The sequence below is a fragment of the Chlorocebus sabaeus genome, chromosome 8, assembly GCF_047675955.1.
Source record: "Chlorocebus sabaeus isolate Y175 chromosome 8, mChlSab1.0.hap1, whole genome shotgun sequence".
NCBI lineage: Eukaryota > Metazoa > Chordata > Mammalia > Primates > Cercopithecidae > Chlorocebus > Chlorocebus sabaeus.
This window is the reverse complement of record NC_132911.1, coordinates 112506601-112521021: the sequence shown is the minus strand read 5'-3', so window position 1 is coordinate 112521021 and position 14421 is coordinate 112506601.

Genomic DNA, 14421 nt, shown 5'->3' with positions numbered 1-14421 from the left:
GTTTTATTTTCTTTTTGGTATTTATTTGAGCCTTTTCTTGTCTACCTATTGCTCTACTCTGTTGTTATATTGATATGTATTTAGAGGGTTAAAAGCTCTCTTTGAAGAGTTCTCAGCAGTGTTAAGGATGTTTTTTAACTTCCGGAGGCAACTCATACAATTGTAAAGAGCCTCATTTTACTTTCACTGTTCCAGTTATGTGCGTTATCAGATCAGGTAAAATATTGAAGTCAGAGTAAATATAAGGTAGCAATGATGACTCTTACCTGAATCCAAAATATCTTCTTTACGGAAGGAGAAAAATGAAGTGTTGATTATTAAATAATCAAGTATATTTCTCCCTTAATGTGAAATGTAAGTAAAATTCCCCATAAGCTTTACCAGAAGCCTAGTTAGCACTTGAAGACTGTAATTATACAAAAGTGTAACCAAGACATTCTAAGAAATTATTAATGTAGTATTAATGTAGTTATAGTACTCCTATTATAGTAGCCAATAGGAGACAATTTTTCCAAATGAGATTTTCCATGTAAAAATCCTTTTCAGAATCACTCCCAGTTCTATCATGTTGATCTCCTAATACCATGATGTCAACTAAGACTATGTTTGGTTCAGAAAATCTGTGCACATATTAGCATCAGGGCTTGTATGTATTAAATTATCCGAGGCCAACCTTGTCAGAAAGCTTGATATCAAGGTGGAACACATTTTTGTTATAAGAATTAACTATCTCAAAAGGTGATACTTAAAAACTTTGAAGACAAATGCCTCAAAATGATACAGACAATCTTGTCTCTATCCAAATTACTTTGTTGGAAAGCAGATTAAGAAAAGAGACTAAAATCTCTTTTCTAAAAATCAGGTATTTTGTATTCATATAAGGTAATTGAACACCAAGGAAGTAGCCAGAAAGAAAGAAAGAAAGAAAAAAAAATCACCAGGATAAAGGGAACGTTCAATTATTTTTTTTTTTTTGTCTTGTTTATGCTTTCAATGCCCAGAAGAAAGGGCCTCAGATCACAGAAAGCTGGAGTTAATGCTCATGGAAAAAGAACTGAATCTCAAGATAAGTGAGTTGCTTATAATAGCACATAATTTTGAAGTGTTTGTCTCCTGACATAGTCAAATTATAACCCAGGTTACCAACAAACACTATAGATTATTTATACTCTGTTAGTTTTTGAATAGCAATGAGTAATGAATGTGAAATCAGAAGACTGGAGGTAAAGTTAGTAACCTGATTTTTTTTTTAAGAAAGAATATTATGGGAACCAAGTATAGATATTATATGTCAGATTTCAGAAAAAGAATGGGCCACACTTTATTAGATTAGCAAATGATGATCGTCTTCTTTGTTTAGACTGCCATAACAAAAATGTCATAGACTAGGTAGCTTATAAGCAACTGAAATTTATTTCTCAGTTCTGAAGACTGAGAAGTCCAAGATGAAGGCACCAGCAGATTCCTTGGCTGGCAAGGGTCACTTCTTGGTTCACAGAAGGCAGTGTCACTGAGTTCACATGGGGGAAGGGAGCCCTCTGAGAGTCTCTTTTACAAGTGCAGTGATCCCATTCATGAAGGCAGAGCCCTCATGACTAATCACTTCCCAAAGGCCCCACTTCCAAATGCCCTAACATTAGGGATTAGGTTTTAACGTATGAATTTTGAGAAGACACAAACATTCAGTCTCTAGCTATGATCCTAAGAGGAAACATAGTCATTTTTCTTTTACATGTGTTTACTAATCAGGTGGGGGGGGAAATATTGTGATACTCTTCATCTCATTTTCAATACAGCCATTTATTTCTTATACAGGCAGAAATAAGTTATTTCACTCTTCAGTCCATAGCAATATAGTTGTATAGTAGATTCTATAGAGTTCTTTATGAATATGATATTTAACAAATCTAATTCTAACATATACCTCCATAACTTGCTCTTAATATAATCAAAGAATATTTCAGAACAGTGTTTTAACTTTGTTTTTCAGAGTAAGATATTTATGAAAAGTCAAATTACTTAATTCTCAATTAGTATTTTTCTTAGCATTTCCTGTAAATAATTTTGTTGATGTTCCCTCTGTGACATATGAAGGTCTTATTGGCCAGATTTCACAGGTAAGACATTCCAAGTTTCTCTCTGTTTCTACCTCTAAAGGATTGGGGAAGCATCTCAGTTTGCCCAAAATTAAACTCCTCAACAATCACAGCTTGAGCTTTTCATGTAGCTAATTAGTACTTATTCTTTCAACTGTATTGTCACCCATATGGGAGAAGGACAGCAGATTGCCTGTCTCCTGTCTGTTCCTTTTGATTTTCCTATTAAACTATTGATAAAAGAAAAACTTCAAACAAAATAAATTTAAGAGTTTCATTGAGCAATGAACAGGCAGCCACCAGAATCACAGCAGATTCACAGAGACTCCAGGGGTGCCTTGTGGTCAGAACAAATTTATAGACAAAAGAGGTAAAGTGACGGCCAGGCATGGTAGTTCACGCCTGTAATCCCAGCACTTTGGGAGACCAAGGCGGGTGGATCACGAGGTCAGGAGATCGAGACCATCCTGGCTAACACGGTGAAACCCCGTCTCTACTAAAAATACAAAAAATTAGCCAGGCATGGTGACGGGCATGGTGACGGGCACCTGTACTCCCGCTGCTTGGGAGGCTGAGGCAGGAGAATGGCATGAACCTGGGAGGCGGAGCTTGTAGTGAGCTGAGATCATGCCACTACATTCCAGCCTGGGCTATAGAGCAAGACTCTGTCTCAAAAAAAAAAAAAAAAAAAAAAAAAAAAAAAAAAAAAAAAAAGACATACAGGAATCGGAAGTGAAATACAGAAACAGTGAGCTTGGTTACAGGTTGGCATTTGCCTTATTTGAAGACAGTTTGAACATTCAGCAGTCTTTGAGTGACTGAAGTATGGCCACTGGGATTGGCCAACACTCAGCTATTGTTATAGGTGCATGCTACTAAGTTAGGTTTTCAATTTTGTCTGACTATTAAGCTAGGTTCCAGTCCATCCACAAGGACTCAAATATAGAAGTAGGGAGTCCTTCTCAGGTCATATTTAGTTTGCTTTAACACTATAAAACATAGTAGTTTTTTTTTGTTGTTTTTTGTTTTTTTCTGGTTTCTTGTCACTATTCCGTTTAATCAAGAGAAATTGTGAGGCAGGGAGTAGGAGGAGTAAAGCAATCTCCTATGGAAAAGGCCTCAGTGTTCTTTCATAGATATGTCTGGGCATGTAAGGTTCATGTATACAAAACAACATGTAAGTTTAAAAAATTTCAGGGCAATAAAAGCTAGCAAGCACATCCATTGCCTGAGAGTCACTGATGACCAAAACCCTATCTATAGATCTCTAGAAATGTGTATATAAATATGAATTAAAACGATAGCTAAGTAGATCACCTCAAGATGCTCAGTAGTAAAAGTATCTTTTTTGAAATATTAAAACTGTTTTAAGTAGTTTTTGTTGTCATTTTTGTTATATTGTTAACAAATAAATTCTTAGCTCTATAGATGTGGTTATTTGACTATATAGCTACATGTATCTATCAGTTGATGTCCTGGCAGAAGAAAGAAGGCTCACACTTATATTATTTTGAAGAAAATATAATGAGGAACTCTTTACAAAGGAGAGGGGAGAAGTAAGGAAACCAGTGAAAAGTGTAGAGTAGAGAGGCACTCATAGACTATGAACAGGGGAAACGGGTTACCACCTCTAAGCCTAAAGGAGCAAGGAGAGAAAGTGCACCTGAGCCAAGTGAGTGTAAGAAGGGGCATGAAGGTCTTCCATGTAGGATGGGAGCAGAAATACCCTGGCCTCTTTGTTCCTGACCTCCAATTTCCTGCCATCACCTGGGACAGAGAAAAGCAGAGGTTGCATGGGGGCTGGAGGTGGGTGTGAGGCACAAAACAAGAAGAAATAAACTTATTAAATTTAAAAAAATCACAAATGGAATATTATTCCACACTATAAAATTCCATTTTACTTCATTAGCCCTTTTGTTTCAGTCCAAGTCTATGATCCATCATTGGAGATTAAGATGATGTAAATTTTAAGCACCTAGAACATAGAAAGCACTAAATAAATGTCTGTTGAATAAATACATGAACAAGTGAATGAGAAATGTGATTGATTATCTATATAGAATTTCTCAAGCTCAGATTAATAAATGTCATAGTTATATTTTTATGATATAATAATTTTTATACCTCCAAAGCTATTCATTCACTTTTTATTCCACTGACCCATTCCAATCCTAAAGCTTATCAACCTATTTTTCTAAATTCACTGAGATACATGAGCCTCATATTTTCTGCTGTCAACCAGAGTCTAAAATTTACATCAGTCAGGTGTGCCTTAGTAGAGGCAAAAGGAATCTAGTGTCCAATCCTTGAACCCCAAAATAGGAGGATGAAATGGTATTAATGGTTCTGCCTGATTCCTAAATCAAGCATTATACATTATATCTTCTCTCTCTTTTATTCCAACAAGGGACCAAATTAGAAAACAACCTTATGTCAAGGTAAAGGCAGTTATTTTCTTTGCTCAAAAGATAGTTAAATGTAAGGGTAAGAGAGAATTTTAATGCAGTGAGGATGAAAGTGGCCTTATTTAATAGATTCTAAGCTGCTTCTTAGACTGTTTTGCAAATAGCAGCATTTCAGAACAATAATAATATATTGATTAAGTGCTTTAAGTAAGTTCTTTCTGCCCTACTATTTGAACCTTGCAGTTATTTGCCATTTTTAATGATAAAAATAATATCAATAAAAATAACAGCCACCATCTATTAGGTGCGTATTGTGCACAATCCTCATTTGTATTCTCCAACTCAATTCTGCAAACATTTTACAAAGTTGAAATGAGAGTTTAACATTTAACTGATCGGATAACCTTGCCCAAAACCTCACAGAGAGGGCAGTGGACCCATCATGAGTAAGTGGCAGAGGTAGTTGTAGCCCAGTTTTTCTGAGCAAAATCTTTGCTTTTAAACAATACAGTGACAACCCTCTTTTGACTCCCATTTGAATTAATATATTTTTGGCTGACATTGGAAGAGCTCATATCTCCTACTTGGGCCCGCAGGGTGCTATTAAACTGCCTCTGAGAAAAGAAAGACAGAAATTTTATTTCTACCATGTGTGGTATAGGGGAGGAAAGTTTAGGTAACTTTAATGAGAGTGAATATGATGAGATAAGAAAGATAAAAAACATGTACAGTGAGAAGAGTGAGTTTTTGAAGGAAAAACGGTGCCAGTTGACTAAAGGAGAGTGCATTGTCATTCTGCTCCATGTTCTCTTTCCACTCATACATATTTTCCAAATGGAGCCATAGACATTCAACTTGACGTATGGCTGCCCTTTAAATAGGCAGCTCTCCCAGACGACTCTCAGAGGCAGCCTTCACCGGAAAGCAGGGGCAGCAGCACTGACTGGTCCCTCTAATTCCTCTCGACCTTGGTTGCTGCTTCCTGCTAACCACCAAGACACTGGACCCGACCCTCACTTTCCATATTAGTTTTTGATCTCCAGTCTGGGGGTCTTCGAGGCTTTCCTTCTCTGCCTTAGTGGAGTGAGCCTCCCTCTTATTCTTTGGCCCCTGCCTCATCTTTGAATGCCATCACTGACCATGGCTTTGAGGGCAGACACTCTCTTGAACAAGCCTTTTTCCATTTCCAACCCACCCCACAGTATACCTGACCAGAGAAGAAAAGTTAAGCCTATTTTTTTAAAAAAGAAAAAATAACCTTTACAGGATTAGACCATTAAGTATGGCAATTTCCACCTACTCTTATCAAGTAGTTTAATATTTATTTTGTGCATTTAGTTCTATAATAAGTAATTCATTCCCTAAGTTTCTATCTAGGGTTCTATCTTACATGTATAGGACAGAGGACATTTATAGAGGGCTCTGTGCTACAAAGGTTTTTTTGAAATCAATTTTCAATGCTGCTTAAAAATTGTTTTTTAATGTTTTTAATATAAGCAAAGTGAAGCAGGTCTTGAAAGAAAATCTAATCTGCATACTCATTATTCAGAAAATAAACAGATGTGGGATTTGCAATAGAGGCAGGATAGTACAATGGTTAAACATACAGGCTCTACAGTCAAATCTCTTAGGCTGAAATCTCAACTAATACTTATTAGCAGTACAAACTTAGGCATATTTCTTAACCTTTCTCTGCCTTAGTTTTCTTATCTGTAAAATTGGAATTACTATGATAGCAACTGATACACAGGGTTTTATGATAATTGAATGATAAGGTAGTAAAACATGAGAAGTACTTAGAATAGTGCCTGGCATAGAAAGTGCTTGATAAATGGCAACTATTGCTATAGCTAGCAACTAGCTCTATGATCAATGTAGTTCACAGACTTTATCAGCAACTCACTATCTTCCTCCTTAAACAGCCTTGGCCTGGAACGTAGAAGTTCCTTCTGTCTCTGACAATATATTCTCTCACTAGAAATAAGCTCCCTTGACCAAATGGCAATCAGTTAAATTCTGACTGTTGGCATCTCACATATATTAATATTTCTAAGCTCTAGTATAAATCCCCTCCCACACAACTTCCCCACCTCCTGTACAATATGTCACACAAAAGAAGGGTACAGTAAGAAGAGAAATCTCATCACTGTTATTATTCCCTATACATGATTTAAAATGTACTACCATTTGTCTGGTATCTGTAATAACTCCCAAGAAACCTCATTCTGTCACCAGAGTTACAGCCCTCAAGGATTTGCCTGTGCCATTTGTCAAGCTTTGCAACCTTCACTTTATTCTTTCAGTGTGCTAAAGAAAGGTCATCTCAAAGACTATACTGGTAACTTATTTTCCTCTCTTCTGCACTCCTTTATGGCTCCCTTTCTGTTTAGGATAAGAAGCAAGAATCAGAGACAGGATTCATTCAAAACCCATTTCATGCCCTTCTCCCTCTCAGTATCAGGAGAATTTAATATTTGAGTTTACTTTTGGGGACAGACAGATTCAATATCCTGACTCCATCACTTATTAGTTATGTAATGCAAGACAAATTTCTTGGTATCTCTGATATCAAGTAAATAAGTGTTATTGTGAGATTAGATTAAATGAGATGATGCATTTAATTGCATATAGTAACCTTTCAATAGTAGTATTGATCATTACTGTACTTCCCAAACTCTAACATCTGATGTATTTTTCCAGGTTTCTTCTCTGAAACCATGTCCAGATTTTGATGCTTTATAATCAGTCTAACCCCCTTTCCCCTCCCTCTCCAGAATCATATTCTCTTAATAATCTCCTGAATCCTTTTTCATCACCTGATCAAAACACTCTGGTTCAGTGATCTTCCATATTCCTTTCAAAACAGTTATTATTCCTCTGTTTAATTATCTGCAGCATCCCACAATAGAAGCCATTACCATTCCACTTTTCCTAATGTATGAGGGTAAAGCTTAGATAATTCCCCTCACTTTCTGTAAAGGGCACTTTTCTGAAACCCTAGAGCACTCTGGAGGAGAGTGCCTAGGGCCACTGATGATACTGATATTGGGACCCATTGGAAACTGGCTGCGGTTGCCTCAAAGATGCGCCTGGCACACCCGCTGTCTCCTCAGTCACTGCAAAGCCTGAGGGTTCAGAAGCTGAAAGGAATCACTGATGCCAGTGCAGAGGTGTAGAATCTAGACTCATCCTCTGGATTAGGTGGCAAACACAGAATGGAATAATGCTCAAAGTAAGGACTTTAGAATTAAGCCAAATATAAGGTCAGGTTCCAGTAACACTACTTTCTACCTGTGTGATCTTGAGCAAGTTATTTTAACTTTTCTGATTTTTGTTTGACAGATTTAAAAAGTAAGGGTAAATAAAGCTGTATCTACCATATATGTGTGTGTGTGTGTATGCATATAAAATATTCATTCATCTCCTTCTTTACTGCCATGAGGCTTCCTTAAGCTACTGTTATATCCTCCCTGGAATAATAAAATGCTTTTAACTGGTCATCCTGTTCTGCTTTGCATCTCTCTACTCCATCATCCACAAAGCTGTCAAACTGTTTTTTAAACCATGTAGATTGAACTGTCTAATTCTTCTATTAAAAACAACTTTTCATTGCATTTAGGAAAAAAAAAAATCTACAACTTTTACAAGTAGTTGGATCAGGCTCCTGTCTACTTCTCTCTCTTCATATCATATCACTTCTCCCCACTCTCCAATGAAATTTCAGCCATACTAGTCTTCTGGCAGTTCCTCAAGTGCACATATTTCTTCCCTACTCAAGGGCCTTTGCACATGCAAAGCCTGGAGGGCTCCTCATCTATTTATTTGCCTTTTATCTCATTTTATTTCTTCAGGTCTCAGCAGTAGGTCCTCAGAGAGGCTATTCTACACATTTCAGCTAAATTTCATTTCCCTTTTATATTCTCCATTAGAGAATATAATGGTGAATTTTCCATTAGAGAGCTTATCCCTATTTTCATTTCTATAATTTTGTTTATGTCTCAATATTCAACTTATAACTAGTCCCTAAGCACAGTGAACACAGGAGTCATGCCTCTTTTGTTTATTCCTTAACACCAGATGTCTAACTCTGTGTTGGATACATGGTAGACACTTCATGAATATTGGCAGAATCATTGTTGAGTGGATATGACAAATACAGGAAGGAGGTTCTTTCTACTCTTGCCATAGCATACTTTGCACTGTCAGCACCAGCAGCAAGAATATTTGCAACAGCAGTAGCTGTGATTTATCAAATGGCTGCTCTGTGCTGGGCCCTGGGCTAAACTTTTTCTATTCTCTTCTCATTTAATTCTATCATCCTACCATACTTAGCAGATAAGGGGAAAAGAAGCATTCCCAAGGTCATACAGCTTTGGTGGAGCTCAAAATTTAATACAAATCTATCTGATTTAAAATCTATGACCGTGGCTTGGAACAGTGGCTCATGCCTATGATCCCAACACTTTGGGAGACTGAGGCGGGCAGATCACAAGGTCACGAGATTGAGACCATCCTGGCTAACATGGTGAAACCCTGTTTCTACTAAGAAAAAAGTACAAAAAATTAGCTGGGCATGGTGGTGGGTGCCTGTAGTCCCAGCTTCTCAGGAAGTTGAGGCAGGAGGATGGCATGAACCCGGGAGGCAGAGCTTGCAGTGAGCCGAGATCGCATCACTGCTCTCCAGCCTGGACAACAGAGTGAGACTCTGTCTCAAAAAAAACAAAACAAAACAAAACAAAACAAAAAACACAAACATCTTGTGAGACCTCACTGTTGGCATGACAGCACCAAGGGGGATGGTGCTAAGCTATGAGAAATTGTCCCAATGATCCAATCAGCTCTCACTAATCCCCACTAGCATTGGTGGTTACATTTCGACATGAGATTTGGATGAGATTTGGATACAGATGCAAAATATATCACCCTTCATTTTGGCTGCCCTTTATAAAGGGCTGTCAGAGACTACTGTCAGGCTTTTCAGAGATTGCCTTAGTTAAATAGAATTGCTTCACCCAAGATCATATGTTTCCTAGAGGGATCCGCACTTAGTGATTGATAGACACAGGAATATAAAGGCCTATCTACTTAGGTGCCAAGTGGAACATCCCCGATGAGCTATTTTAGCTCCAGTCTTCCCATGGAACTGGTTTAGGCTGTCATCCAGCCTACATCACAGTGTGACTTTTCCCTCTGCCCGTTCTTGATACCTCCCTATTTCTCCTAGTGAAGCTGATAATGCAGATGTGGTAGCTGACTCTCAATACCCATTATACGCATTGTACTTAGTAATATAATTTCAAATTTTAGATGGAAATATTTCAGTTCAGGTAAAATAACTTATTTATCAAACGTCCTCACAAGGTGAGACAGCCAAGGAACTATTTTGGCTAAAGAAATGTAAGAAAAGTATTTTTAAAAGATGAGATTTACTGGTTTTCACCCTTTCTTTTCAATATTGGTTGGAATGAAGACATGATGGATGGAGACTGAGCAACTCTCTCGGCCCATGAGGCAACATGATAGGTATGGCAGACAAGCAAAATAAAAGTCTAGGTGCCTGATACTTGTGAAACTACAGTACTAGCCCAAGCTATCTACTTTTTATATGATTATTTTTATATAAAAAGAAGTAAACTTTCATTATTTAGTGTCTGTTTGGGGAGTTTTGCTTTTATTTACAGTTGAATCATAATTAAAATAATATGCAAGAGATTCAGGGAAAAATAATCAACAAAAGATACAAATAAAGATAGTTCCTGAAATAAAACTAAACAATTCCTAGAAAAAACAAAACGTGTTTATCTGACATAGAGAGCAACCTGTTCAGATCAGAGCATGAAAGCTGTTTCCAGGAAAAACACTTGGAATTAATAACTCATCTCTTAAGTTTGACTGCAAGAAAATTACACTGAGAGGCATTTAGAGAACTATTAGAAAACATTAAAAAATAATTAGATGTTCAAAGAAAACTAAGTGAAAAGCAAACAAATAACATGAGGGCTTCTGTAAACTACAGAGAAAATACACAACAATTTTTAAAAATCATAGTATTCTTCCTGGTTCAGCATGAACAATATTTATGTAGTCAAAATAGTGAAAATACTGAGTAATCTTTTAACTAAAATTGAGATATACTGAGACGATGTGAAGGATCAGGAAGGAGAAGAGGAATTGTGAGTTAAATCCTTACATACCATGTGAAAAGAAAAATATTAGACAACTTAAATTTGAATGACTTTATTTGAGCCAAAAGCAATTCCTAGATAGGTCAGCACTCAGGAAAAGAAGAGGTTCAGAGAGCACCACTCAGCAGCATGAGGAGGAAAACATGAAACAAAGTAGAGGAATCACCTGATTGGCTACAGCTAGGTATCTCCCTTATTTGGGCATGCTGTGATGAGGCATTTGTCTTACACGGTATGGTCTGATGGGAGGTCCCTAGTTGTACAACCGGTTGACTTGTTGGATGTTTGAGATTTGCTGAATCTCATTTTATTGTTGTTTTATTTTTTAAGTCGGTTACAAGAAATATTTCCAAGTTACTTTCTGGTATGCTAACATATAAATTCTAGGTACAGAAACTCCAGGTTAATGCCCACCTGCTTATTTTGCCTTGATAACCATAATAGAAAATATTCATTTAATAAGGAAAGAAAATGCAATATATGCATATTGTTTAAAATCATGCAGAAAAATACTTAGAAAATAAGCTGAATGAGTTAAAAGCACTTGTCTCTAAGGATTGGTATGAGAGGATCAAGTAAATATCATTTTTATATATATTAATACTATTTACATTTAATTTCTTTCAAATATTTTTGTATGTAATACTTTTATTAAAACAACATTTTATTTTTAAAATTCAAGGAACAATTGAAAAGCATTCAGTGAGAATGCCCAAATAATTGTAAGAAATGGATAGCAAGAAAAACTGAAGCAAAAGCCTGAGCAACTGAGAGTGCTTTAAATATCTTTGCCATGTCATTGCTTATAACATAGTATGTATAAAACCTAAGCTATGGCAATCACAATTATTGTCCATATTCTAAAATGTCCCCAAAGAACATTAGTTTTCTGCCAACTCACATAAGCTGAATATCCTAAACTTCCATTTTCAGAATTAATGTTCTACCCAGAAGGAAAGATCTGTGCAACATTCATTCCTAGACTTTGCCATATTGTGAGCTGCTTGAAATTTCAAAAGACATTTAAAATCCAGGATTGCCAAGGGAAGGATTTTTCAATATCTGTTGATTACCACAAACTTCATATTAAACTGCTATACAATTAAAAAAACCTTCAGCCATTTTTAAGACAACTTAAAGATTTGTAGGACTTAAAAATATTCCATTAGAATCTTTTTTTGATTAAATTTTTTTTTCTTTATTTCTGACCATATGTTACCTAGGTTAAAATATCTATCTCAGAATTATACCTCAGTAATGATCTTGAGGAGTCCCTGTATGATGTTACTCATGTAATCTCTGCTTGATGGATAAGGTGGCATTTTTACTAAGTTTTGTCTAACGTGTTACTTGCTTTATTATGTAAGTTTTTTCTATTTTTCCCCTTGCTTATCCATCACACATATCTCAACTGTAACTGGTATTACAAGCCATGCAAGTGTTTAAAGATAAGATGCGTATGCTAGTTGAGCTAGCCAAAGATTATTCAAATCAAGAAATTCTGTGCCAAAAACTGAATTATTTTAAATATTTTAAGTGATGTAGTTATGACCACTGTTCTCCTTGTGACCACTATTCTCCTTTATATAGCTGTTCTTCCTCACTAGTTAAAAAAAAAAAAAAAAAAAAAAAAAAAAAAGGATTCATTCTTTCAAAAAAAAAAAAGAAAAAAAAAATGGAGAGGGCTGATGTGCAGCTCCCACTTGGACAGACTTAACAATGTGGAGACACACACTGTGGACTTTTTCTCCAGGAACCACTGCAGGAGCATACATGTAAACCTGAAAGAAATCACAGATCCTTCGAAAAAAGTGGCAAGCCATTGCAGATTCCACAAGACAGGTGAAAAACTCTGCTGCTCTCTCAAAACTGCCACCTCCTGGCTGGAGGCCTACCAACTAGGAAATTACAACTCATGACAGAATAACCCTGCTCTAAGGAAGGAGAAAACAAAAGTTAATTCCATTGCCTGCAACATCCTGGCTAACCAGTGGTCCTGAGTCTGTTCATGTGACAACTTCACTGCTCCCATAACCAGCATTCAAGAAAGCCAGCACCATAAACATATCTATAGCCAATGACTCTCACTCCATCTACTTCACTCTCCTGAAATCTCCCCCATAGCAGGTGCTGGTATCCATGGCTGGGAGACCTGAAGATGCATCTTTGCAGACATTCCCTGGCACCATCCCAGAGCCTGGGTGCCCCTGTGGGTGGTGAGACCCAGAAGAGTAATAACAATCACTGCAATCTGGCTTGCAGGAAGCCCCATCCCTAGGGAAAGCGGGAAGGCATCACATCAAGGGATCACCCATAGGACAAAAGAATAAACAGCAACCCTTGAGATTCAGAGTTTTTCACTGAAATAGCCTACCAAAATGAGAAGGAATCAGAAAAGTAATTCTGGCAATATGTTAAAAAAAAGGTTATATAAACGGCCAAACCTAAGAATAACTAGTTTTCCTGAGGAAGAAGAGGAACCTCAAAGTTAGGAAAACATATCTGAAGAAATAATCAAGGAAAACTTCCCTGGGCTCACTAGAAATCTAGACATGCAAATACAAGAAGTTCACAGGACACCTCAGAAATTCATCACAAAATATCATCACCCAGGAACACAGTCATCAAGTTATCTAAAGTCAAGACAAAGGAAAGAATCTTAAGAACTGTGAGGAAAAGCATCAGTTAACCTATAAAGGAAAATCTGTCAGATTAACAGCAGATTTCTCACCAGAAATTCTGGAATTCTACAAACCAGAAGGGATTGGTGTCCAATCTTTAGCCTACTAAAAATAATTGCCAGTCAAGAATTTTGTATCCACCAAAACTAAGCTTCATAAATGAAGGAGAGATAAAGTTTTGTTCAGATAAACAAATGCTGAGAGAATTCATCACTACCAATACATGTAAGAAAATCAAAATTTTATCAACTATCCTCTCAGACCACAGTGGAATAAAATTGGAAATTAACTCCAAAAGGAACGCTGAATACTATGGAAATTAAATAATCTGCTCCTGAATGATCACTGGGTTGACAATGAAATCAAGATAGAAATTTAAAAATTCCTTGAACTGAATGATAATAGTGACACAACTTACCAAAACCTCTAGGATACGGCAAAAGCAGTGTTAAGAGGAAAGTTCATAGCATTAAATGCCTACATCAAAAAGTCTGAAAGAGTACAAAGAGACAATCTAAGTAACTGCAGAAACAAAAACAAACCAAACCTAAATGAAGCAGAAGAAATGAAATAAAAAAGACTGAAGCAGAACTAAATGAAATTGAAACAAAAAATACAAATGATAAATGAAATAAAAAGCTTGTTCTTTGAAAAGAAAAGCAAAATTGTTAGACCATTAGTGAGACTAACCAACAAAAGAAGAGAGAAGATCCAAATAAGCTCAGTTAGAAATAAAATGGGTGATATTATAACAGATACCACAAAAATATAAAACATCATTCATGGCTACTATAAACACCTTTATTCACACAAACTGGAAAACCTAGAGGATTTGGATAAATGCCTGGAAACATACAACCCTCTTAGATTAAATCAGGAAAAAACAGAAACTCTGAACAGACCAATAAAACATAGCAAGGTTGAGACAGTAATTAAAAAAAAAGTCAACAACAAAAAAATACAAGACCAGATAGATTCACAACTAATTGCTCTTGGGCATTCAAAGAAGAATTGGTACCAATACTATTAAAACTATTCCAAAAGATAGAGAAAG